The sequence below is a fragment of the Hordeum vulgare genome, chromosome 4H (genome assembly GCF_904849725.1).
Source record: "Hordeum vulgare subsp. vulgare chromosome 4H, MorexV3_pseudomolecules_assembly, whole genome shotgun sequence".
Lineage (NCBI taxonomy): Eukaryota > Viridiplantae > Streptophyta > Magnoliopsida > Poales > Poaceae > Hordeum > Hordeum vulgare.
Genome location: NC_058521.1, coordinates 47,551,891 through 47,578,820, shown reverse-complemented (window position 1 = coordinate 47,578,820; position 26,930 = coordinate 47,551,891).

Genomic DNA, 26,930 nt, shown 5'->3' with positions numbered 1-26,930 from the left:
TTGTTTATTGTAATATATCTTGCTATCACTTAGTTGTTTATCTTGCTTAGCATAAGTTGTTGGTGCACATAGGTGAGCCTAGTTGTTTGTAGGTTTTGTGCTTGACATATTAAACGTTAGTTTTATTCCGCATTTGTTCAAGCCTAAACCTTAACTATTTTAAAGCGCCTATTCACCCCCCCTCTAGGCGACATCCACGTCCTTTTCATCAAGCATGGTGCGATCATCATGAGAAAGCCGAGCATAGAAGTTCTGAATGATAATTTCTCTCGAGAGCTCATGATTGGGGCATGAATATAGCATCGATTGAAGCCACCCCCAAGCTTGAGCGATGCTTTCTCTATCACGAGGCCAAAAATTATAAATATAATTCCGATCACGATGTACTAAATGCATAGGATAAAACTTTTGATGAAATTCTAATTTCAACCGGTTGTAGTTCCATGATCCAGTATCATCACATAGCCTATACCATGTCAACGCCTTATCCTTCAAAGATAAAGGAAAGACCTTCTTCTTGACCTCATCCTCGGGCACACCTGCAAGCTTAAATAAACCACAAACCTCATCTACATAGATTAGATGCAAGTATGGATGTGATGTTCCATCTCCTGTAAAAGGATTAGCCAGCAGTTTCTCAAGCATACCCGAAGGAAATTCAAAGCAAATATTTTCAGTAGGTGCAGCAGGTTGAGGAGCAACTCTTTGTGCTTCCGTTCGAAGTGAAGATACCCCGAACAAGCCCCTCAAAGGATTAGTATCCATAGTGACAAGTGACAACAAATTTTAGCACACTATATGCATGTTTCCTTACCAAGTTCCACTTACCAAAGGCGCTTCACTCCCCGGCAACGGCGCCAGAAAAGAGTCTCCATGACCCACAAATATAGGGGATCAATCATAGTCCTTTCGATAAGTAAGAGTGTCGAACCCAACGAGGACCAGAAGGATCTGACAAGTGGTTTTTAGCAAGGAAAAATCTGCAGGCACTGAAATTGTCGGTAACAAGTGATTGTGTGGTGAGATGAATCATAGCAAGCAACAAGTAACAAAAGTAGAAACGGTGCAGCAAAGTGGCCCAATCCCTTTTGTAGCAAGGGACAAGCCTGGACAAAGTCTTGTGAGAGGAAAAACGCTTCCAAGGACACACGGGAATTTCTGTCATGCTAGTTTCATCATGTTCATATGATTCACGTTCGTTACTTTGATAGTTTGATATGTGGGTGGACCGGCGCTTGGGTACTGCCCTTACTTGGACAAGCATCCCACTTATGATTAACCCCTCTCGCAAGCATCTGCAACTACGAAAGAAGAATTAAGACAAAGTCTAACCATAACATTAAACTAGTGGATCCAAATCAGCCCCTTACGAAGCAACGCATAAACTAGGGTTTAAGCTTGTGTCACTCTAGCAACCCATCATCTACTTACTACTTCCCAATGTCTTCCTCTAGGCCCAAATAATGGTGAAGTGTTATGTAGTCAACGTTCACATAACACCACTAGAGGAAAAACAACATACAACATATCAAAATACTCAACGAATACCAAATTCACATTACTATTATTAGCATGACTTGTCCCATGTCCTGAGGAACAAAAGTAACTACTCACAAAGCATAATCATAATCATGATCAGAGGGGTAATGAGTAGCATCAAGGATCTGAACATAAACTCTTCCACCAAATAATCCAACTAGTATCAACTACAAGGAGTAATCAACACTACTAGCAACCTTACAAGTACCAATCGGAGTCGCGAGATGGAGATTGGTTACAAGTGATGAACTAGGGTTTTGAGATGAGATGGTGCTGATGAATATGTTGATGGTGATGAGTCCCCGCGGATGAGAGGAGTGTTGGTGATGACGATGGCGACGATTTCCCCCTCCGGGAGGGAAGTTTCCCCGGCAGGATCGTCCTGCCGGATCTCTAGATTGGTTCTGCTCAAGTTCCGCCTCATGGTGGCGGCGAAACCACAAAAAAGATCCTCTATGATTTTTTCCTAGACGAAACCCTCCATATAGCAGAAGAGGGGGCCAGTGGGCCAGTGGACTGCCCACAAGCCCCCATGGCGCGACCTGGGGGGTGGCCGCGCCGTGCAGGCTTGTGGGCACCCCCTGGTGCCCCTCTGGCACTTCTTCGGCCTAGTATTTTTGATAAATTGGGAAAAAAATCTCCGTTGATTTTCACGGCGTTTGGAGTTGCGCAGAATAGGTATCTCAACTTTGCTCCACTTTCAGGCTAGAATTCCAGTTGCCGGTATTCTCCCTCTTCATGTAAACCTTGCAAAGTAAGAGAGAAAAGGAATAAGGATAGTACCATGAAGTGAAATAATAGCCAATGAAGCGATAAATAACAACATGAAAACATGATGCAAAATGGACGTATCAACGTCTAACTTGTTTTTGAAGGGTATTGATGTGATGTGATATGGCCAAAGACATGATGTGATATATTGGATGTATGAGATGGTCATGTTGTAGTAGTTAAATATCGACTTGCATGTCGATGCTACGACAACCAACACGAGCCATAGGGTTGTCTTTAAACTAATGTTTGTGCTTGCAGATGCATTTACTATATTGCTAGGTTGTAGCTTTAGTAGTAATAGCATAGATAGCACGACAACCTCGATGACGACACTATGATGGAGATCATGACGATGGAGATCTTGGTGTGGCGCCGGTGACGATGAAGATCATGCCGGTGCCTTGGTGATGGAGATCAAGAAGCACAAGATCATGGCCATATCATGTCACTTATGAGTTGGATGTGATGTTAATCCTTTTTTTGCACCTTATCTTGCTTAGAACGACAGTAGAATTATAAGGTGACCCCTTATTAAAATTTCAAGATAAAATTGTGTTCTCCCCGACTGTGCACCGTTGCGACAGTTCGTCGTTTCGAGACACCACGTGATGATCGGGTGTGATAGACTCAACGTTCACATACAACGGGTGCAAAACAGTGGCACACGCAGAACACCCGGGTTAAACTTGACGAGCCTAGCATGTACAGACATGGCCTCTGAACACAAGAGACCAAAAGGTCGAGTATGAATCGTATGGTTGATATGATTAACACAGAGATGTTTACCACTGAAACTACACTTAACTCACGTGATGATCGGACTTGAGTTAATGAATTTGGATCATGCGACACTCAAATAACTAGAGGGATGTCTATTTGTGTGGGTGTTTATTAGTAATATGATTAACTGAACTCTAATTGTCTTGAACATAGTCTAAGTAAACTTTGCAATATTTTATGTTGTAGATCAATGGCTCACGGAGTAGCAACCCTGAATTTCAATACATTCCTAGAGAAAGCTAAGCGGAAAGATGATGGTAGCAACTTTGTAGATTGGGCTTGTAATCTAAGGCTTATCCTACAAGCTGGGAAAAAGAATTATGTCCTTGATGCAGCGCTAGGAGATGAACCACCCGCTACGTCTGAACAAGATGTTTTGAACGCTTGGCAAGCACGTAAGGAGGACTATTCAGTAGTTCAATGTGCAGTCTTGTATGGCTTAGAACCGGGACTTCAGCGACGCTTTGAACGTCATGGAGCATATGAGATGTTCCAGGAGTTGAAGTTTATCTTTTAGAAGAATGCCCAGATCGAGAGGTATGAGACCTCCGATAAATTCTATGCTTGTAAAATGGAGGATAATTCGTCTCTCAGTGAACATGTGCTCAAAATGTCAGGGGTACTCAAAACGTCTAGCTGAGCTGGGGATTGAACTCCCGCAAGAGGCTATCACTGACAGAATTCTTCAATCACTGCCACCTAGCTACACGAGCTTTGTGGTGAACTATAACATGCAAGCGATGAATAAGTCACCCGACGAGTTATTTGCGATGTTGAAAGTCGCGGAGTGAGAAATCCGGAAAGAACATCAAGTGTTGATGGTCAATAAGACCACTGGTTTCAAGAAAAACGGCAAAGTCAAGAAGGGTAACTCCAAGAAGGGCGGCAAAAATGTTAGCCCTCCTACAAAGAAACCCAAGGCTAGACCTAAGCCGGAAACTGAGTGCTATTATTGCAAGGGGATGGGCTACTAGAAGCTCAACTTCCCCAAGTATTTGGCTGATAAGAAGCCAACCAACGCCAAACAAGGTATATGTGATATACATGTTATTGATGTGTACTTAACCAACTCTCGTAGTAGTGCATGGGTATTTGATACCGGTTCTATTGCTCACATTTGCAACTCGAAGCAGGAACTGCGAAATAAACAAAGGCAGGCGAAGGATGAAGTGATGATGCGCGTGGGAAATGGTTCCAATGTTGATGCAATGTAACATCCCAAATTTTGGTATGTTATAATAATTACTAGAATGATTGATTGTTTGTTTGAGTGATTGAAACTTGAATGAAGTTTGAAACTTTTTAGAACTTTTGAATGAGAGGAATAAAATGACTTTCCCATTTTCTTTTGAATTCCAATTACATCCAATACAAATCACCGAGAGAAGATAACATGACTTCTTCAAAATAGAGGACTTGAAAAAAGTGGTTTGTGAAAATAATTCCTTTTGCAATCTATTTCATTTTGGTCCTATTTGAAAGTTTAAATGAATTCAAATCCCCTTGCCCAACAATTCAAAATCTTGAGAGTAGCAATATGACACTCCAAACCAGGGGCCATTTGAAATTATATTTGAACTTATGAAACTCACAAGACTATTTTGAAAATGTTTTATATTAAGTTTAAAAAACAATTTATGAAGTGGTCTTCAAATTTATTTTTCTCCAAAAATAAAATACATGGAAAATAGGGTAAAATGATTCCCTTCAATATAAAAATGGAGATAAATTAATTTGAATCCATTTTAGTATTTTCAAAATGTTTTCTTTGACTTTTTGTTAAACAAGAAACACTGTTTGAATTTTCTAATTTTGTGAGATTTTTGTTTGGCCTTGAAAATATGTTTATCTCGTGGGAAATCCTTTTCTCCAAATTTTGATATATAATATGTCCATATAAAAGAGTTATATATTTTCTTTTATTTAGTTTCCTTACCGGTTTTTGTATTAGAAAGTGACTTGGCCCCGTTAGCAAATCTGGCCCAAATCTCTTTCTTCTTCCTCCAAACGATCTCCTTCCTCTCCTCACGTACAAAACCTTCCATGGCGAGGAGTAACTCAAATCGACCCGATATCCTCGCTCCTTCCTTCTCCGACCCTCCCTTGGCCGCCTATAAATAGAGGAGCCTCCCCTCTCTCCGTTTTCCCCCAAGCCCCGCACTCCCCTCACTGGAACGTCGCCCCGCCACCCTCACCGGAGCTCGCCCCCACCGAAGCTCCAGGAGCTTTTGCTGCTCCCTCCCGTCGCCCCCAGCCCCTTCCGACGCCACCAAGCTTCGATGGAGCTCCCCCCCTCCGCCTGGACCCCTCCGCCGCCCCGGCCGGCCACCTTAGACACCTCCCTGCCGTCTTCTCCAACTCCGGCGACTATCTCCGGTGAGCTTCAAAAATCCTGTAATAGTTTTTTTTCTTCAGAAAAGAGCAAACTTAGAAAATTCATATCTATTAGTCTATAACTCCAAATTAGGTGATTCTTTTTGCCTTGGATCAAAAATTTTATGTAGTTTATGTAGATATAAAATTTGTCCATGTTTGAATATCTAAATTTTTAGTTTAAACAGATTTGGTTTAAACCTTGTTTTATGAATATCGGGAGTTTAAAAATAGCTTTTGAGTTGATTCTTTTTACTACCGATCACTAGTGATATTATTTATCACTCGGTTCAATTTCAGAGATTTTAGGATATTTTAAATTAGAGTTTTAAGGAAAACACATTATGTTTAGTTCTTTTAGGATTATTGCTAATTCTTTTGCTATAATTGTTTTTAATTTGTTTTTCTTTTATACTTGTGAAAAGTTATATCTTGTTTTCTGTTAGTTAACAGCAGGTTTTCAACAATAACGAAATTTTAGTTTATTTACTTTTATTGGATAGCATGAAATCAATTCTAGTTCTGTAATAACTTGCAAATTGATCTCATTGCTAGTTAGATTTGTTATTTGAAAATACTTTCAAATAATTTTGTTTTTTAAGTTTTACTTCGGATTTTAGTTGTTTTATATTTTTATTTTCTGTTATTTTTACTATTTTATTGTTTTATTTGTTGTTAAGTTTAATTAGGACAAAAAACTATTTAGTGATTGTTATAGTAGAAGGCTCCAAAGTTTTTTTTGAAGTTTTTTTGGATTCTCGTTTGATTTGATATATTGGATAAATTTTATTTGTTGTCGTGATATTGATTGTTAGAATGATTGCTAGTATGATTGCTTATATGAATACTATGTTTTATTATATAGATTTCATCGGAGAGTGACGTATAGTTCTATCAAGTTATTTTCTGTGAGCGATAATCATCTTCATCAACCTTAGCACGCAAGTTCACATTGATCATTTTTTTTACCTATGGTTTTATTGCATTAGTTTCAACCTTCTTCACCCATTGCATGCAAGTAGGTACTTGGAAATTTCGGTTCTTAAGTAGTAATATATGATAGGCACCCCTAAACCCTTGTTACTTTGACCGGGACGTTATTTTTGCTATGCTCGTAGTAGACAGGGTTTGGTTGAGTGTTTATCATGAGTGTTGTGAGAACTTAATAATCAAGACCGGAAGACTTCAAGACTTGCAAGACCTCAGAATGCAATAGACCTCTGGGTGAAGGACGGTTCAGATGGGCTCTCTGGGGAACCAGCGGAGGACCCGAGATGCATGGGGAAGCACCATGACATCTTGCGGAAAGCTTCCCCATGCATGAAGAGATGGATGGATATTTCAAGACCCGATGCTTACCTGCACAACCACAAGTCATTATGGGCTTCTCGCTTGGTTGGACAACATGGTGACTCTGGGCGGGCGGTGCTACGAGATGTACAAGAACGATAGGATTGGATGGGCACCGACAGTGGCTTAGAGGAACCCGTTGAAAGACCAAGTTTTGATCATCTGGTTCTCAAACACCCTGAAGTGCGAGGACTCCAACGGAGGCGATCAAATCTTGTGGGAAACGTGCGCAAAACTCTGTAGAGTACTCAAACCTAATCGATTAGCCGTGTCCTCGGTCATGGACAACTTGATCCAAAGGAACTGAAGCTATCAAGAATTCTCAACACCATTTACTTATTGATGTGGGTAATATTGATAATTTGGGTATGAGAAATGGTTGGTGGAACCTTTGTCATTAACAACCAACAATGTAGTAAATTTTGCTTTTACCTCTCTCTTGTTGTAGGAAAATTTTGCTTTACGCAAAACTTAAATTACAGCCCCACCTGCCATATATGCATATAGTATAGATGATATTTTCACCCCTCTCTTTTGTGACTTGCCGTCATATTAAATATGCTGACCTACACGGTTGCAACATCTTATGTTGCAGATACTTTCTTCGACAAGTAAGAGTACGATTCAGGGTTACGGTCTGCACTCAACTTGCCGTTGGTGTTTATTGGGACTCCACTCCCTTGACTATTTCCGCTGGATTTTGAGGTATATATCAATTTTACGTTATTTACATGCGATTGCACTTTGATATATACATTGATGTACTATGTATGCCAGCATACTGATCGAGGGATGGCACAGATACATAGAGGCTTGCCTCGTTTTGAGTCGGGTCGCTACAGATATGGTATCAGAGCACATGTTGGCTGTAGGACGTGACTGTGTGAAATGGCTTAGAAATAGGAAGACCTTGATAGGAACAACTTTTGTTTTCACTACTCTCGTACCTCTTAATTCTTTTACTAAACCTTCCCTATTCCAAACTATAGATGGAGAGCTACACTCTGAACGAAAAAGATTGCTACGCAGATGTTTTCGGAGGCCCGTTGCTCATGGAGCTGGTACAGATGATGAAGTTGCCGCTACCTGAGATCAAGGTGACTAAGAGGAAGTATGGATTTTGGGGTGTCAGAACTAAAATTTTTGGACGTAAAGAAGACCCCAAAACTGAAGACATCAACTTTGGCACACTGACCCATGACTGTGATATGGGCATGAGCACTGCTGTTCATGATGCTATCGCACTTTTGAGCTATCGTCATCGTGTTGAGTTAGGTACGCACTACTTTGGAAAACTTGGATGGAAGAAGCCTGAGGGAGCACACATCCTCGTGACAGACGAGCAGAAGGTGAAGTTTTCACCTGTAGTGGTGTATAATCAGGAACTGGAACATTATATCAAGAACCTTAAAATGGACCTTCTCTCAGAATTATTTGAGAATGACGCACTCTGTGAGAGTCTCAAGACCGAGAAATTGAAGGTAGACAATGTGAAGAAACACGATCCCGAGATCTGGAAGCTTCATCAAGACTTGAAGAATAGTCAAGCAATGGCACATGCTGGTGATGTTGAAATCCAGAAGCTCAAGAACCAACTCCTGGAACTACAAGGACGACATCGGAAACTCCGCTTTAATAGGGAATATCTGGCAGAAGAACTTGAGAAGATCAAGCCTGACCAGAAGAAGCCCACTGATGATGAAGACATGGTATGAGCTAGCTTAGTAGTAGTAGCCCCCCCATGAGAGAAATAAAGATGAACGTTATTGTGTATTGTGTGATCGACCATACCAACCTTATGTGGGTGGCGATACTATATTATTGGTTGAACTTTATGAATGTGTGGACTTAAGTTTAGATACTTTTGTGTCTTTGAGTTGTTTGTATCCTTTCCGTCTCATCCCCAGAACCTTGAACCCCGGGACAAGATCGATGCCCACTAACCCTTTTCGGAAGACAACAATATTTCACCAAGGAGACACATACATTCTTCTGAGTACCCATTTTATGACACGTGCAAATTACAACCCTCTACGAGTCCTTCCTTAAGGGCCCAGAAATGATCATGACCCTGACTAGTGATCATGATTACCCAAAAATCCTTAAGGACATGATGAAGCACATTCATCTTGAAGGAGATGCAGTCTACAAAGGCTACCCATTCATGGAAAGTGGAGTGGAACTTTGGTATGTGGAAGTAAACCTCCACCATGTGAATGGAGTTTGTCCAAAGACTATGGGGCAATACTTTTTCATTTCACGTGTACCATGAGCAACCTTCTTTGATTCTGTTCATGAAGCTGCCATGGAAGCCATACGTCAGATTGGAGAAATACTTGAAGTAAGACTCCGTCATACCTAGGAATACCTGAGTGAAGTGCATGCAAAGATGATGGAGATGAAGCTCATGGCCACCCTGATAAAGCAAAAGGTGGATGATTTCAAGGAGCACCTCGAAAAGTTCTAGTGGGACTAAAGTATCTCTAAGGGAGACAAATGAATAAAGTTGGTAGAAATGCTTGACCATACCGAACAATGTGGATGTCAACATTTGTAATAAAGTACTTTTGAATTGGAGTTTTGAGAAGCAATTAAGGATGTAATAAAGGATTGTATATGAAATTAATATGATTTATGGATGAACCAATACCTTTTAATGGTAAACACACCAATGGAAAAAAAGTATCCCACAAAGTGGAGTGTGTACCAAAAATAAGTCTGAGGATTATTATTATATGATGGTTACCCCAAGAGTATGATGGAATGAAACACTATAGGATTTAAAGGCGGAGTAATTCCAAGTATGAGTTAAAGTGGGCCTGCAACCCACATACCCCGGGACTAAAAAGGATCAAGCACTACCTTTGTGAAGAAAGAAACTTGGAAGAAGCTATGATGGATCAACAAACGTTTTCTTAGGAGCATACGAAAACCCGAGAGTTCTGAAGAAACGATAGATGTTTGTTCAGCTTGCAGAATCATTGGATTTATCCAAACTTCGTTCGTGGATAAGAGAAATTCTGCAAATGCTTGTGAGTACGCCCAAGTGTTAGAATACGAGATTTACTAAACCTTATACAAGGTAATGATTTCAGTGCGACATGGCTTGGCCACCATGACGACTTACTCTTATCATTCTCTTGCTATTCGGAATGGAAATCTGAGAGACTTACCCATAGTGAGAGATGATGCTCTTTGAAGCTTTTGTTTAAGCCTTAGAATGGTATGATGAATGGCCATGTACATGGAAATTGTTGTCACGTGTAGGAATTTTTTTACGGTGAGGATGAAGCCAAGACCCTTCTCACTGCAGGATAACCACAAATAGTAGACCACCATGAGAATCATCGATAGGTTATTTAGAATGGTCACAAGACTTCTCAGTTAAGAAAACCGAGTGACGGAAGAAGCTTATATCAACGTAAAGACATCGAATTTGAGTGACAAGTTATGAATATAATGGAAGAGAATCACCAAAAGAGTCACTATGAAGAATGTGAGGAGTCAGATGCCAAGACCCAAGAGGATTGTTAACACTTGAGGGACCGGTAACTCTCATTTTAAGTGTGGTAGCACCCCACCTTGCACGAGACTGGATTTGTTAGAAGACCCCCAAACCCTAACCTTTTCTTTCTAGCCTCTTCGAATCTCGAGGACGAGATTCATTTTAAGTGTGGTAGGTTTGTAACATCCCAAATTTTGGTATGTTATAATAATTACTAGAATGATTGATTGTTTGTTTGAGTGATTGAAACTTGAGTGAAATTTGAAACTTTTTAAAACTTCTGAATGAGAGGGAATAAAATGACTTTCCCATTTTCTTTTGAATTCCAATTTCATCCAATACAAATCGCTGAGAGCAGATAACATGACTTCTTCAAAATAAAGGACCTGGAAAAAAACTGGTTTGTGAAAATAATTCGTTTTGCAATCTATTTCATTTTGGTCCAATTTGAAAGTTTAAATGAATTCAAATCCCCTTGCCGAAAAATTCAAAATCTTGAGAGGATCAATATGACACTCCAAACCAGGGGACATTTGAAATTATATTTGAACTTATGAAACTCACAAGACTATTTTGAAAATGTTTTATATTATGTTTAAAAAACAATTTTTGAAGTGGTCTTCAAATTTATTTTTCTCCAAAAATGAAATACATGGAAAATAGGGTAAAATGATTCCCTTCAATACAAAAATGGATAGAAATTAATTTTAGTATTTTCAAAATGTTTTCTTTAAATTTTTCTTAAACTAGCAACACTGTTTGAATTTTCTGATTTTGTGAGATTTTTGTTTGGCCTTGAAAATATGTTCATCTCATGGGAAATCTTTTTCTGCAAATTTTGATATATAATATGTCTATATAAAAGAATTATAGATTTTGTTTTATTTAGTTTCCTTACTGGTTTTTGTATAATAGGAAATAAATATTTTTCATCAGGAAAGTGACTTGGGCCCGTTAGGAAATCTGGCCCAAATCTCTTTCTTCTCCCTCCAAACTATCTCCTTCCTCTCCTCACGTACAAAACCTTCCATGGCGAGGAGTAAATCAAATCGACCCGATCTCCTCGCTCCTTTTTTCTCCGACCCTCCCGTGGCCGCCTATAAATAGAGGAGCCTCCCTTTTCTCCATTTTCCCCAAGCCCCGCACTCCCCTCGCCGGAACGTCGCCCCGCCATCCTCGCCGTAGCTCGTCCCCACCGAAGCTCCAGGAGCTTCTCTGCTCCCTCCCTGCGCCCCCAGCCCCTGCCGACGCCACCAAGCTTCGACGAAGCTCCCCCTCCTCCGCCTGGACCCCTCCGCTGCCCCGGCCGGCCACCGGAGCCATCTCCCTGTCGTCTTCTCCAACTCCGGCGACTATCTCCGATGAGCTTCAAAAATCCCGTAACAGTTTTTTTCCACATTAGGTGATTCCTTTTGCGTTGGATCAAAAAAATTATGTAGTTTCTGTAGATATAAAATTTGTCCATGTTTGAATATTTAAATTTTTAGTTTAAACAGATTTGGTTTAAACCTTGTTTCATGAATACCGGGAGTTTAAAAATACCTTTGAGTTGATTCTTTTTGCTACCGATCAGTAGTGATATTCTTTATCAGTGGGTTTAATTTCAGAATTTTTAGGATATTTTAAATTAGAGGCGTAAGCAAAACAGATTTTGTTTAGTTCTTTTTAGGATTATTGCTAATTTTTTTGCTATAATTGTTTTTAATTTGTTTTTCTTTTATACTTGTGAAAAGTTATATCTTGTTTTCTGTTAGTTAACAGTAGGTTTTCAACAACAACAAAATTTTAGTTTATTTACTTTTATTGGATAGCATGAAATCAATTCTAGTTCTGTAATAACTTGCAAATTGATCTCATTGCTAGTTAAATTTCCTATTTGAAAATACTTTCAAATAAATTTGGTTTGTAAGTTTTACTTCTGTTTTTAGTTGTATTATATTTTTATTTTCTGTTATTTTTACTATTTTAGCGTTTTATTTGTTGTTAAGTTTAATCAGGACAAAAACTATTTAGTGATTATTATAGTAGAAGGCTCCAAAGTTTTTTTTTGAAGTTTCGTTTGGATTCTCGTTTGATTTGATTTATTGGATAAATTTTATTTGTTGTCATAATATTGATTGCTAGAATGATTGCTAGTATGATTGCTTATATGAATACTATGTTTGATTATATAGATTTCATGGGAGAGTGATGTATAGTTCTACCAAGTTATTTTCTGTGAGCGATGATCATCTTCATCAACCTTACCAGGCAAGTTCACATTGATCATATTTTTTTACCTATGGTTTTATTGCATTAATTTTAACCTTCTTCACCCATTTCATGCAAGTAGGTACTTCTAAATTTTGGTTCTTAAGTAGTAATATATGATAGGCACCCCTAAACCCTTGTTACTTTGACCGGGACGTTATTTTTGCTATGCTCCTAGTAGACGAGGTTTGGTTGAGTGTTTATCTTGAGTGTTGTGAGAACTTAATAATCAAGACCGGAAGACTTCAAGACTTGCAAGACCTCAGAACGCAATATACCTCTGGGTGAAGGACGGTTCAGATGGGCTCCCTGGGGAACCAGCGGAGGACCCGGGATGCATGGGGAAGCGCCATGACATCTTGCGGAAAGCTTCACCCAGGCACGAAGAGATGGATGGATATTTTAAGACCAGAGCCTTACCTGCACAGCCACAAGTCATTATGGGCTCTGGCTTGGCTGGACAACGTGGTGACTCTGGACGGGCGGTGCTACGAGATGTAGAAGAACGGTAGGATTGGATGGGCACCGACAGTGGCTCAGAGGAACCCGTTGAAAGACCATGTTTTGATCATCCGGTTCTCAATCACCCTGAAGTGCGAGGACTCCAACGGAGGCGATCAAATCTTGTGGGGAACGTGTGCAAAACTCTGCAGAGTACTCAAACCTAATCGATTAGCCGTGTCCATGGTCATGGATAACTTGAGCCAAAAGAAATGAAGCTATCAGGAATTCTCAACACCATTAACTTATTGATGGGGGTAATATTGATAATTTGGGTATGAGAAATGGTTGGTGGAAACTTTCTCATTAACAACCAACAATGTAGTAAATTTTGCTTTTACCTCTCTCTTGTTGTAGGAAATATTTGCTTTACGGAAAACTTAAATTACAGCCCATCTGCCATATATGCATATAGTATAGATGATATTTTCACCCCTCTCTTTTGTGACTTGCCGACATATTAAATATGCTGACCTACACGGCTGCAACGTCTTATGTTGCAGATACTTTCTTCGACGAGTAAGAGTACGATTCAGGATTACAGTCTGCACTCAACTTGTCGTTGGTGTTTATTGGGACTCCACTCCCTTGACTATTTCCGCTGGATTTTGAGGTATATATCAATTTTGCATTATTTACATGTGATTGCACTTTGAGATATACATTGATGCATTGTTTGTGCCAGCATACTGATCAAGGGATGGCAAAGATACATAGAGGCTTGACTCGTTTTGAGTCGGGCCGCTACATGCAATCGCTGTCGGCACAGTCTCACTTCAGTTACAATCGGGATTAGTTGTGAACTGAAATAATTGTTATTTAGTACCCGCGTTAAGCATGAACATTATATCTGGATCTTGTTTATTGCGAGACGGTTACTCATTTAAGTCACAAAATAATGGTTGTTCTATTTATATGAGTAATATCTTTTATGGTCATGCACCCAATGTGAGGGATTTGTTCATATTGAATTTTGATTGTGATGACACACATATCCGTAATATTGAGACCAAAAGATGTAGAGTTAACAATGATAGTGCCACTTTTTTGTGGCACTGCCGCTTAGGTCATATTTGTGTCAAGCGCATGAAGAAACTCCATGCTGATGGGCTTTTGGAGTCACTTGATTTTGAATCACTTGACATGTGCGAACCATGCCTCATGGGCAAGATGACTAAGACTTCGTTCTCCGGACCAATGGAGCGTGCACATGACTTGTTGGAAATTATATATACTGATGTGTGCGGACCAATGAGTGTGGAGGCACGCGGAGTATATCGTTATTTTCTCACCTTCACTGATGATTTGAGCAGGTATAGATATATCTACTTGATGAAGCACAAGTCTGAAACATTTGAAAATTTCAAGCAATTTTAGAGTGAAGTTGAAAATCATCTGTAACGCCCCGGACACACCCGCCGGCGGTCCTTACTCCTGGCGGGATCTAGACTGGCCCTTCGAATGGGCTCCCGGAAAAGAAGGAATTCCTTATTGATATGAGTAGTCTATCATCCCTAATAAGCCAGGCTATCACATACACCACCACTCAGAGGAACCGACGTCCTCGTTGGGCCACAGGAGCGTTCCCTCTTGGCACAAACGTCTGTGCATCCAGTCCAGTACATGTGCCATGTCGTGTGCCAGGACGGGTCACAAACGTCATGAACAACATGACCGCACACCTGTCTGCAAACATCCGTGTAACCGCGAGGGTCGGCTCTGATACCAAACTTGTAATGCCCCGGACACACCCACCGACGGTCGTTACTCCTGGCGGGATCTAGACTGGCCCCACATATCAATATGAGTCTTTTCTGCGCACTTTGTCCTCACTACATATCAATATGAGTCTTTTCTGCGCACTTTGTCCTCACTCATGCGCACCGGGATCGACTTCCCGGTTGGTCACCCATCCTAGAACTACTCCAAGCCAAGCACGCTTAACTTGGGTGTTCTGTTCGAATGGGCTCCCAGAAAAGAAGGAATTCCTTATTGATATGAGTAGTCTATCATCCCTAATAAGCCAGGCTATCTCATCATCGTAGCAAGAAGATCAACTTCCTACGATCTGATCGAGTGGGGTGAATGTCTGAGTTACGAGTTTGGTACTCACTTAAGACAATGTGGAATCATTTCATAGTTGACATCGCGTGGAACACCAGCACAACATAATGGTGTGTTCAAACATCGTAATCGTACTTTGTTAGATATGGTACGATCTACGATGTCTCTTACCGATTTGCCATTATCGTTTTGGGGTTATGCATTAGAGACAACTACATTCACTTTAAATAGGGCACCATCAAAATCCGTTGAGACGATGCCATATGAGCTATGGTATGGCAAGAAGCCAAAGTTGTCGTTTCTTAAAGTTTGGGGATGCGATGCTTATGTCAAAAAACTTCTGCCTAAAAAGCTGGAACCCAAAGTGGGAAAGTGCGTCTTCATAGGTTACCCAAAATAGACAGTTTGGTACACCTTCTATCTCAGATCCGTGGGCAAATTGTTTGTTGCTAAGAATGGAGCTTTTCTTGAGAAAGAGTTTCTCTCGAAAGAATTGACTGGGAGGAAGATAGAACTTGATGAGGTTGTGGAACCTCTGCTTCAACAAGATCGTGGCACAGGGCAGAGGGAAATCTCTGTCGAGGAAACACCAGTTGATGAGGAAGCTAATGATGATGATCATGAAGCTTCAGATCAAGTTACTGTCGGACCTCGCAGGTCGACAAGATCACGTACTACTCCTGAGTGGTACGGGAATCCTGTCTTATCTATCATGTTGTTTGACAACAATGAACCTGTGAATTATGGAGAAGCAATGGTGGGCCTGGATTGCAACAAATGGTTAGAGGACATGAAATCCGAGATAGGATCTATGTATGAAAACAATGTGTGGACTTTGGAAAGAATTACCTGAAGGTCGCAAGGCTATTCAGAACAAATGGATCTTTAAGAAGAAGACGGACACGGACGGTAACGTGACCGTTTATAAAGCTTGACTTGTGGCAAAGGGTTTTTCACAAGTTCAAGGAGTTGAGTACGATGAGACATTCTCACCGGTAGCGATGCTTATATCCGTCTGAATCATGTTAGCAATAGCTGCATTTGTCGATTATGAAATCTCGCAGATGGATGTCAAAACGGTGTTCCTTAATGGTTTTCTTAAGGAAGAGTTGTATATGATGCACCCCGAAGGTTTCGTCAATCCAAAGAATGCTGACAAAGTATGCAAGCTCCAGCGATCCATTTATGGACTGGTGCAAGCATCTCGGAGTTGGAATAAGCGCTTTGATGAGGTGATCAAGGCGTTTGGGTTTATACAAGTTGTACGAGAATCTTGTATATACAAGAAAGTGAGTGGGAGCTCTGTAGCGTTTCTAATATTATATGTGGATGAGATATTGCTGATTGGAAACAATGTGGAGTTTTTGGAGAGCATAAAGGATTACTTGAACAAAAGTTTTTCAATGAAAGACCTAGGAGAAGTTGCTTACATATTAGGCATTAAGACATAGGACTTTCACAAAGCACATACCTTGATAAAGTTTTGAAGAAGTTCAAAATGGAGCAATCTAAGAAGGGGTTCTTGTGAGTGTTACAAGGTATAAAGTTGAGTAAGACTCAGTGTCCAGTAACTGTAGAAGATAGGGAAAAGGTGAGTACCGTCCCCTATGCTTCAAGCATAGGGTCTATCATGTATGCAATGCTGTGCACAAGACAGGACATCAGCCTGGCCATAAGTATGGCAGACAGGTTTCAAAGTGATCTAGGAGTGGAACACTGGGCGGCGGTCAAGAATATTCGGAAGTACCTGAAAAGGACTACGGAAATGTTTCTCGTTTATGGAGGTGACGAAGAGCTCGTCGTAAAGGTTTACGTGGATGCAAGCTTTGACACTGATCCGGATGACTCTAAGTCTCAAACCGGATACATATTTATTCTCAATGGGGGTGCGGTAAGCTGGTGCAGTTCCAAGCAAAGCGTCGTAGAAGATTCTACATGTGAAGCGGAGTACATGGCTGCCTCGGAGGCAGCTAAGGAGGGTGTCTGGATGAAGCAGTTCATGCCGGATCTTGGAGTTATGCCGAGCGCACTAAATCCAATAACTTTGTTCTGTGACAACACTGGTGCCATTGCTCTAGCCAAGGAACCAAGGTTTCACAAGAAGACTAGACACATCAAACAACGCTTCAACCTAATCCGCGACTATGTCGAAGGAGAGGACGTAAATATTTGCAAAGTGCACACGGATCTAAATGTTGCAGATCCGCTGACTAAACCTCTTCCACGAGCGAAGCATGACCAACACCAGAACTGTATGGGTGTTAGATTTATTCCAATGTAAATTACATAGAGATGTGAGGCTACATTATTGACTCTAGTGCAAGTGGGAGACTGTTGGAAATATGGCCTAGAGGCAATGATAAAATAGTTATTATTATATTACCTGTTTCAAGATAATCGTTTATTATCCATGCTATAATTGCATTGAATGAAAACATAAATGCATGTGTGGATATATAGACAAAACTATGTCCCTAGTAAGCCTCTAGTTGACTAGCCAGTTGATCAAGGATGGTTAAAGTTTTCTGACCATATACAAGTATTGTCACTTGGTGACAGGATCACATCATTGGGAGAATGATGTGATGGACAAGACCCAAACTATAAACATAGCATGTGATCGTGTCATTTTGTTGCTATTGTTTTCTGCATGTCAAGTATTCATTTCTACGACCATGAGATCATGTAACTCACTGACACCAGTGGAATACCTTGTGTGTATAAAACGTCGCAATGTTACTGGGTGACTATAAAGGTGCTCTACAGGTATCTCCGAAGGTGTCCGTTGAGTTAGCTTGGATCAAGACTGGGATTTGTCACTCCCTGTGACGCAGAGGTATCTCGGGGCCCACTCGGTAATACAACATCACATATAAGCCTTTTAAGCAACTAAAGTGTTATTCACGGGATCTTGTATTACGGAACGAGTAAAGAGACTTGCCGGTAACGAGATTGAAATAGGTATAGGGATACCGACAATCAAATCTCAGGCAAGTAACATACCGAAGGACAAAGCGAATGGTATACGGGATTATATGAATCCTTGGCACATAGGTTCAACAGATAAGATCTTCGTAGAATATGTGGGATCCAATATGGACATCCAGGTCCCGATATTGGATATTGACCGGGGAGTGTCTCAGGTCATGTCTGCATAGTTCTCGAACCCGCATGGTCTGCACACTTAAGGTTCGATGATGTTTCGGTATAGTTGAGTTATAGGTGTTGGTAATCGAAGTTTTGTTCGGAGTCCCGGATGAGATCACGGACATCACGAGGGTTTCCGGAATGGTCTGGAAACAAAGATTGATATATAGGATTGTTTCATTTGGCTTCCGGAAAGATTTCGGGCATTACCGGCAGTGTACCAGGAGTGACGAATGGGTTCCGGGTTTTTACCGAGAGGGGCCACCCACCCGGGAGAGAACCTAATAGGCCCATGGGTGGCGCACCAGCCCTTGGTGGGCTGGTGAGGCCAACCCAATAGGACTATTTCGGCCAAGGGAAAAAATCAAAGGAGAAAGAAAAAAAGAGGAGGTGGGAAGGAAGGAAGGGACTCCTCCTTCCAAACCGAATTGGAGTAGGAGTCCCTCCTCCTCCCTTCGGCTGACGCCCTTGGGGCTCCCTTGAGCCTCAAGGATAGCCCCTCCCCTCCTCCTATATGTACTAGAGGTTTTAGGGTTTTTGAGACACAACTTTGCCATGTGCAACCCTAAACCTCTACTTCGTAGTTCTTCCTCTAGATCGGATTTCTGCGGAGCTCGGGCGGAGCCCTGCAGGAATAGATCATCACCATCGTCAGCGCACGGTCACGCTGACAGAGAACTAATCTACTTCCCTGTCTCTCTTGCTCGATCAAGAAGGCGGAGATCATCATCAAGCTGTACATCTGGTGAACAGGGAGGTGTCGTCCGTTCGGTGCTAGATAGGGACGTGGGACGACGGTGATTTGAATCACGAAGTTGTTCCACTACATCAACCACGTTTCTTAACGCTGCCCTCTTAGCGATCTACAAGGGTATGTGGATCCGATCTCCCTCTCGTTGATGAGCATCACCATGATAGGTCTTCGTGTGCGTAAGAAATTTTTTGTTTCCCATGGAACGTGCCCCAACAACCCGATCATCACGTGGTGTCTCGAAACGACGAACTGTCGCAACGGTGCATAGTCGGGGAGAACACAATTTTATCTTGAAATTTTAGTGAGGGATAACAAGGTGCATAAAGGATTAACATCACATGCAAATCATAAGTGACATGATATGGCCATGAACTTGTGCTTCTTGATCTCCATCACCAAAGCACCAGCATGATCTCCATCGTCACCGGCACAACACCATGATCTCCATCATCGTGCTGCCATTGAGGTTGTCGCTCCAACTATGCTCATACTACTATTGCTACCACTTAGCGATAAAGCAAAGCATCACCAAGAGCAAAAATAATTAAAGACAACCCTATGGCTCCTGCCGGTCGCCGTAGCGTCGACGTGCAAGTCGATATTGAACTATTACAACATGATCATCTCATACATCCAATATATCATATCATGTCTTTGTCCATATCACATCACATGCATACCCTGGAAAAACAAGTTAGACGTCCTCTAATTTGTTGTTGCAAATTTTACGTGGTTGCTATGGGTATCTAGTATGATCGCATCTTACTTATGCAAAGCCATAACGATGATATGAAAATTGCTATTTAACCTTCTCTAAGGACCGCCTCGGTCAAATTCGATTCAACTAAAGTTGAAGAAACAGACACCCGCCAGTCATCTTTATGCAACAAGTTGCATGTTAGTCGATGAAATCGGTCTCTCGTAAGCATACGAGTAATGTTGGTGCGGGCCGCTTCATTCCAACAATTCCGCTGAATCAAGAAAAGACTAAGGAGGACAGGAATTTGAACATCAACGTCCACAAACTCTTTTGTATTCTACTCGAGATATCATCTACACATGAACCTAGCTCATGATGCCACTGTTGGGGAACATTGCATGGGAAACAAAAAATTTCCTACGCACACGCAATACCTATCCATGGTGATGATCATCTACGAGAGGGGAGAGTGAATCTACATATCCTTGTAGATCGCTAAGCAGAAGCATATATAACGCGGTTGATGTAGTGGAACATCTTCGCGATCCAAATCACTGCCCGTCCTGCGATCTCATCACGATCCGTCCCGCGATCGCATCTCGATCTAGTGCCGAACGAAGGAAACCTCCGCATTCAGCACACGTACAGCTCAATGACGATCCCCGCCTTGTTGATCCATTAAGAGGGGCAGAGAGGTAGATGAGTTCTCCAACACGACTGTGTGGTGGTGGTGGTGGACAATCCAGCAGGGCTTCACCTAAGCACTGCCGAACTAGACTAGAGGACATAACGATGTAGATGAAGTAGAGGGAGCATGTGGCAATTAGGGTTAGCCCTCACCTCTAAAACCTCTAGTGTATATAGGAGGAGGGGAGGGAGGCCGGCGCCCTAGGGCTTTCCCCTTTGGGTCGGCCGACGTGGGGAGAGGAGGACTCCTCCTCCAATCCTAGTAGGATTAGAAATCCTCCTTCCCACTTGGAAATTCTTTCCAACTTCTCGCTTTTTGCCTTATCCCTCCACTCCAGCCGCATGGGCCCTTAGGGGAGGCTTCAGCCAGCCCACCAGGGGCTGGTCTGCCTCCTCTCACAACCCATGAAGCCCTTGGGTTGTCACGCCCCTCCCGGTGGTCCCCCAGTACCCTCCTGGCATTCCCGGTACACTACCGATGAGACCGAAACTTCTCCGGTGACCAAAACAGGACTTCTTGTATATCAATCTTTACCTCCGAACCATTTCGGAGCTCCTCGCGACGTCCAGGATCTCATACGGGATTCTGAACAACCTTCGGTCACCAAAACCTATAACTCAACTATAGCAAAACGTCATTGAATCTTAAGTGTGCAGACCCTACGGGTTCAAGAACTATGTAGACATGATCTGAGACATTGTCCGATCAATAACCAGTAGCGGGACCTGGATGCCCATATTGACTCCTACATATTCTACAAAGATCTTTATCGGTTGAACCTCTATGTCAAGGATTGAGTTAATCCCATATGGTGTTCCCTTTGTCCTTCGATATGTTACTTGCCCGAGATTCGATCGTCGGTATCCCGATACCTAGTTCAATCTAGTTACCGGCAAGTCTCTTTATTCATTCCATAATACAACATCCCGTGACTAACTCCTTAGTCACATTTCTTGCAAGGCTTGTTGTGATGTTGTATTACCGAGTGGGCCCCGAGATACCTCTCATCCACACGGAGTGACAAATCCTAGTCTTGATCCATGCTAACCCAACAGACACCTTCGGAGATACCTGTAGAGCACCTTTACAGTCACCCAGTTATGTTACAACGTTTGATACACACAAGGTATTCTTCTGGTGTCCGGGAGGTTCATGATCTCATGGTCATAGGAAGGCATACATTGACATGCAGAAAATAGTAGGACTAAACTGACACGATCATATGCTACGTTCATAGTTTGGGTCTTGTACATCACATCATTATCCTAATGATGTGATCCCGTTATCAAGTGATAACACTTGTCTATGGCGTGGAAACCTTGACCATCTTTGATCAACGAGCTAGTCAACTAGAGGCTCACTAGGGACACTGTGTTGTCTATGTATCCACACATGTATTTAAGTTTCCAATCAATACAATTCTAGCATGGATAATAAACGGTTATCATGAACAGGGAAATATAATAATAATCAATTTATTATTTCCACCAGGGCATATTTCCAACACGAAGGAAAATTAGACATTGCATGAGTTGAAGAGTTACTCTCATTAGAAGGTGGGCACGAGTAGCTAATCTACTCTTCCTCCTTTTGTTCTTCACTCTCCTCATCATATTTTTCATCCAATGAGCTCATAGTTTTATCTATTTCTTCTTCCATAGACTCCTGCAAAATATTAATCTCTTCTTGTATAGCAGAGGTGTCCTCAACATATAGTTTAACATAAGCATTAGAAGCCTAGTTTTCATAGCAATATTTAAGTATTTCAAAATTTTCATATTTATAAAGAGTAGGATCATACTTTTCAAACAAAGAAGCAATTTCATAAGCACCCCTAAAAGCAACAAATTCTTCAATTTGTTCAACACCATAATAACTATAAACACCTTTAGCATAAGAAGATAATATTCCATTATGACTAAACTCACATTGGTAGGGAAGGTGTTTCTTAGGGTCTTCAGAACAACAAGTAAAATCATATATTTAACATAAATTCCAAGCATAACAATGCAAAGTATTAATATGATGCTATAAAATTTCCCTTTTTTAGATAAGAGGTATCGCACATAATAAGCATGCTCATCTAATTATTTGCCCTCAACTAAACTAGTTGGGGTTTCAACACGAGCACATAGGGATAGAAGATGATCCAAGTAAAAAAGCTTCAAGAGTATGATAGATTTTGGGTGGTTCTTCAACCATTAGTTCGGTAGGCACAACTAATGTTTTTGGTATTTTGCGTTTCCTACCCATAATTAAGGATAGAAAACAAGAAAAAAAACTACTTAGTGACAAAGCCAACAAGCACACACGAGAATATTCACCCCACGATATTGCTCCCCGACAACGACGCTAGAAAAAAGTCTTGATAACCCATAAGTATAGGGGATAGTTTATAGCCCTTTACGATAAATAAGAGTGTCGAACCCAACGAGGAGCTAAAGGTAGAACAAATATTCCCTCAAATTCTATCGACCATCGATACAACTCTACGCACACCTAACCTAAAACAAGAATAAAACTAGAAGTACTTTACGAGAATAAAACTAGAAATGAATTGCAAGATAAAAAATATAGTAGTGTAGTAGCAAGCTTTTTGTAACACAAGAGAAGGATTTGTCCCTAGACAATTGACTACGTTACTAGACCGATAGCAAGTTTTTATGTGGGAGAGGCCACTCCTAGCATGTCATCCCTTACTTGTAATTCTATGCACTTATGATTGGAACTATTAGCAAGCATCTGCAACTACTAGCGTTCATTGAGGAAAACCAAAACATAGCATTATGATATATATTGGTCCCCCCTCAATTCCGTATGCATCAATTTCTATGTTAGGAAGAAGTATTTTGTCACTCTTGCCCTCCGATGGATAGTCCTATCAACATACAACTAACCCTATGGTGTGATCCACATGCGCGCTCATATGATGGGAACCAAAGGACAACAACATATCCACAAGCAAATTAAACCAATCGTAGCAATTTCACCAATTAACCCATAGGACAGAACAGTTCTACTCAAACATCATAGGATAGCCACAAATCATTGGGAAATAGTATGTTGTGTTGAGCACCATGTTTAAGTAGAGAGTTGCAGTGGGAAAATAAGTGTTACATCACTTCATAGAGGGGAAGAGAGTTGGTGTTGATGGCGGCAAGATTGTTGATATAGATCGTCGTCACGCTCCTTGCCCTAGTGGCACTCCGGCGCCACTGGGAGAGAGGGGGAGAGAGCCCCCTCCTTCTTATTTTTTCTCGACCTCCCGTCCTAGAGGGGAGGAGAGTTCCCCCTCTAGTCCATGGCCTACATGGCGGCGGAGGGGCGGGAGCCCCCCGAGATTGGATCTACCTCTGTGTTTTCTTCTGTTTCGCGTTCCTATTTTCTGGCCCTTCACCATTTCTTAAATTCCCAGAGATCTGTGACTCTGGTCGGGCTAAAATATTTACACGATTTTCCCCATAAATTATCTTTCTTGCGCGTGAAGAAGAGCCCCAACCGACTCACACTTTGGCTACTAAAGGATAGGGTGCGCCATGGGGTATGCGACGCGCCCTCATGGGTAGTGGAGAACATGGGCCTCAGTTTACGTTGATTCCACCTCCCAAAAATCACATATATTCCCAAAATTCTCCGTAAATGTTTATCACGTTTATCACATATATTCCCAAAATTAACAAAAAACATGCAACAAACAAGAACTCGCACTTGGCACTAGATCAATATGTTAGTCCAGGAAATAATGTAAAATATTGCCAAAATATGTGAAAGTTGTATAATATTGGCATGGAACAATAAAAAATTGTAGATACGATGGAGACGTATCACCATGCTATGTTTATCTTTGTCGCACAAAAAAAGAAAGTAAAACAAAAAGTTTAAGATAAATGGATCCTCGTCCTCTTGCTAATCTTTTCAAAAGACCCGTTATTATTGAACCAATTGCTAGTGAGTCGAGTGCACAGATTATCTTAATGAGGTATTGCTTGAAAATAATGAATCTAGAAATTGTAATGAAGTGTTAAAATAAATTTATGAAGTGACTCATGATAGTTCCTTCAATGAAAAGCATGATTGCAATGTTGTTAGAACAAATTCTATGAATATCAGTTGTGCTAATGATCATGATTAGGGGGATAATCATGATATTTGTTGTGATGTTGATAATTCTAAGCTTCATGATGAATCTCATATTGATTATGATATTTGCACTACTACTAAAAGTATGTTTGGAAGAGCATCAACTTTAAGTAATAATGATCCCACTACTTTGGAGAATGATCAATCTTAGGAAATTATCGATAAACGTGGGTTTGGAGAGGTCATGACTTTAGTTGATGTTGATCCCACTACGTTGGAAGATTATAAGACTTGTCTGCATGTGGATCATAAAGGGAATGCTTTAAATGATAGTTATATTGTTGAGTTTGATTATGATCTTATATGTAGTTATTATGATAGAGGCAAATATGGTTATAGGAATTTGCATGTTATCCAATTACCTCTATTTTTATTGAAATTATTAATGCTTGACTCTTCCTATTTGCATATGCTAGATATTACTTGTCTTGATAATTTGTTTACCTATAAAGTGCCTATGCATAGGAAGTATGTTAGACTTAGATGTGTTTCAATTACTATCTTTCAGGTGGGCATCATTGAAATTTCAAGCCTATCTTCATGGCTATAAAGAAAGAGCTTGTTGGTCGACAAACCCAATACTTTATGTTTCTTTGAGTTAACATGATTATTGTTGTTGTATTTCTGTTTGAGCTTATTGCATGGGGCCTAAACATAAACCCAAGGGCACATATGATTTTCACAATGAATTCCTAGAAACTCAATTAATGTATAATTTTCAAATGATATATGAAGTTTTTATAATTTTAACACGGACTCATATGTCCCATGTTTAGTGCATAAAAAGTTTAACGCACCTCGAAGTGGTGTTTTGGGCAGTGGTCGCGCGGGGGTGGGGCGTTGTTCCGGCACACCTCGTGGCATGATCCTCTCTGTGTGGGATTGCCCATTTTGTGAGGCACTTTCCACACCAAAGTATCAAAGGTGTGCATTGAATATTTGAAACAATACACAACACTAACGTCATACATATGTTTGGGACACATGCACATGATAGTGGACGTCCCTCGAACAATACATCATAATAGGGACGCGCCCATTCGTGGTCCCACTTGGTCTATCACTTTGAACTACAACAAGAGGGGTTTCCCCAAGGTAGATTCGTTTTGTTCTGTGTTGCAGGTACATCATGGTGAGATTCGACACCAAAGTTTGACGCGTGGTACTCATGACTCCCTTCCTACCGCTCAAAGTTGAGGGGGTGGGGTGGGTGGAGACATACTGAACGTATTTTACTTTAGTGTGGGGACTTTCCAATTTATGAAGTAGGCACCACATCATAGTCATGCAGTGGACATTTTGATATCAAAGAACATACCCATACATATGCTTGGGTCACATATAATTTATGGTGGTCCTCAGTGGCTCCCTCACATGGTAATCGCTGACATGTCCATCTATGGGGCCCATGTGGTCACCTATTATGGTTTTCATGAAGGTGGTTCCTTTTCAGTCTGCATTACGATATGCCATAGTGAGACATCGAGACAAATGCTTTTTGAGCTCATGCATACCCATGAACCCATCCCACCATATCTAAATTAGGGAGCCATACTGTTGGGGATATTATCTGCCACATGACCCGCCATAGTTGGGTCGGGTCACCGTATGGGCGACTCATCCTTTGGCGATATAAGCCTTGGCCCGGAGGGCCCAGGAGTCGGATGGCGGTTCAAGATCAATATGGACGATAGGCCATCGAGGAGGTTTCCAGTCTTGGAAAGTACGGCGACTTAGAGATAAAGGAAACCACGATCTGTATCGTGCTTGAGATTGAACAAGGTATAGGTATACTGACGATCGAATCTCGGGCAAGTTCTATACCGACAGACAAAGGGAATTGTATACGGGATTGATTGAATCTTTGACATCGTGGTTCATCTGATGAGATCATCGTGGAGCAAGTGGGAGCCACCATGGGTATCCAGACCCCGCTGATGGTTATTGGCCAGAGAGGTGTCTCGATCATGTCTACCTGTCTCCTGAACCCGTAGGGTCTACACACTTAAGGTTCGATGACGCTAGGGTTATAGGGATTGTTATACGAGGTTATCTAAAGTTGTTAGGAGTCCCGGATGAGATCTCGGACGTCACGAGGAGCTCCGGAATGGTCCGGAGGTAAAGATTGATATATATAGGACGGATGGTTTCGGACACCGGAAGTGTTTCGGGCATCACCAGTAACGTGTCGGGACCACCGGGACCACCGGAGGTGGCCCCAGGGGTCCACCGGAAGGGGGAAACGACCCCGGGAGGCCAGATGGGCCAAGTGCGGGAGGGAACCAGCCCCTAGGTGGGCTGGTGCGCCCCGACACTCAGCCCAAGGCGCAGGAGGTGGAGGGGGGGGAACCCTAGGCGCAGGTGG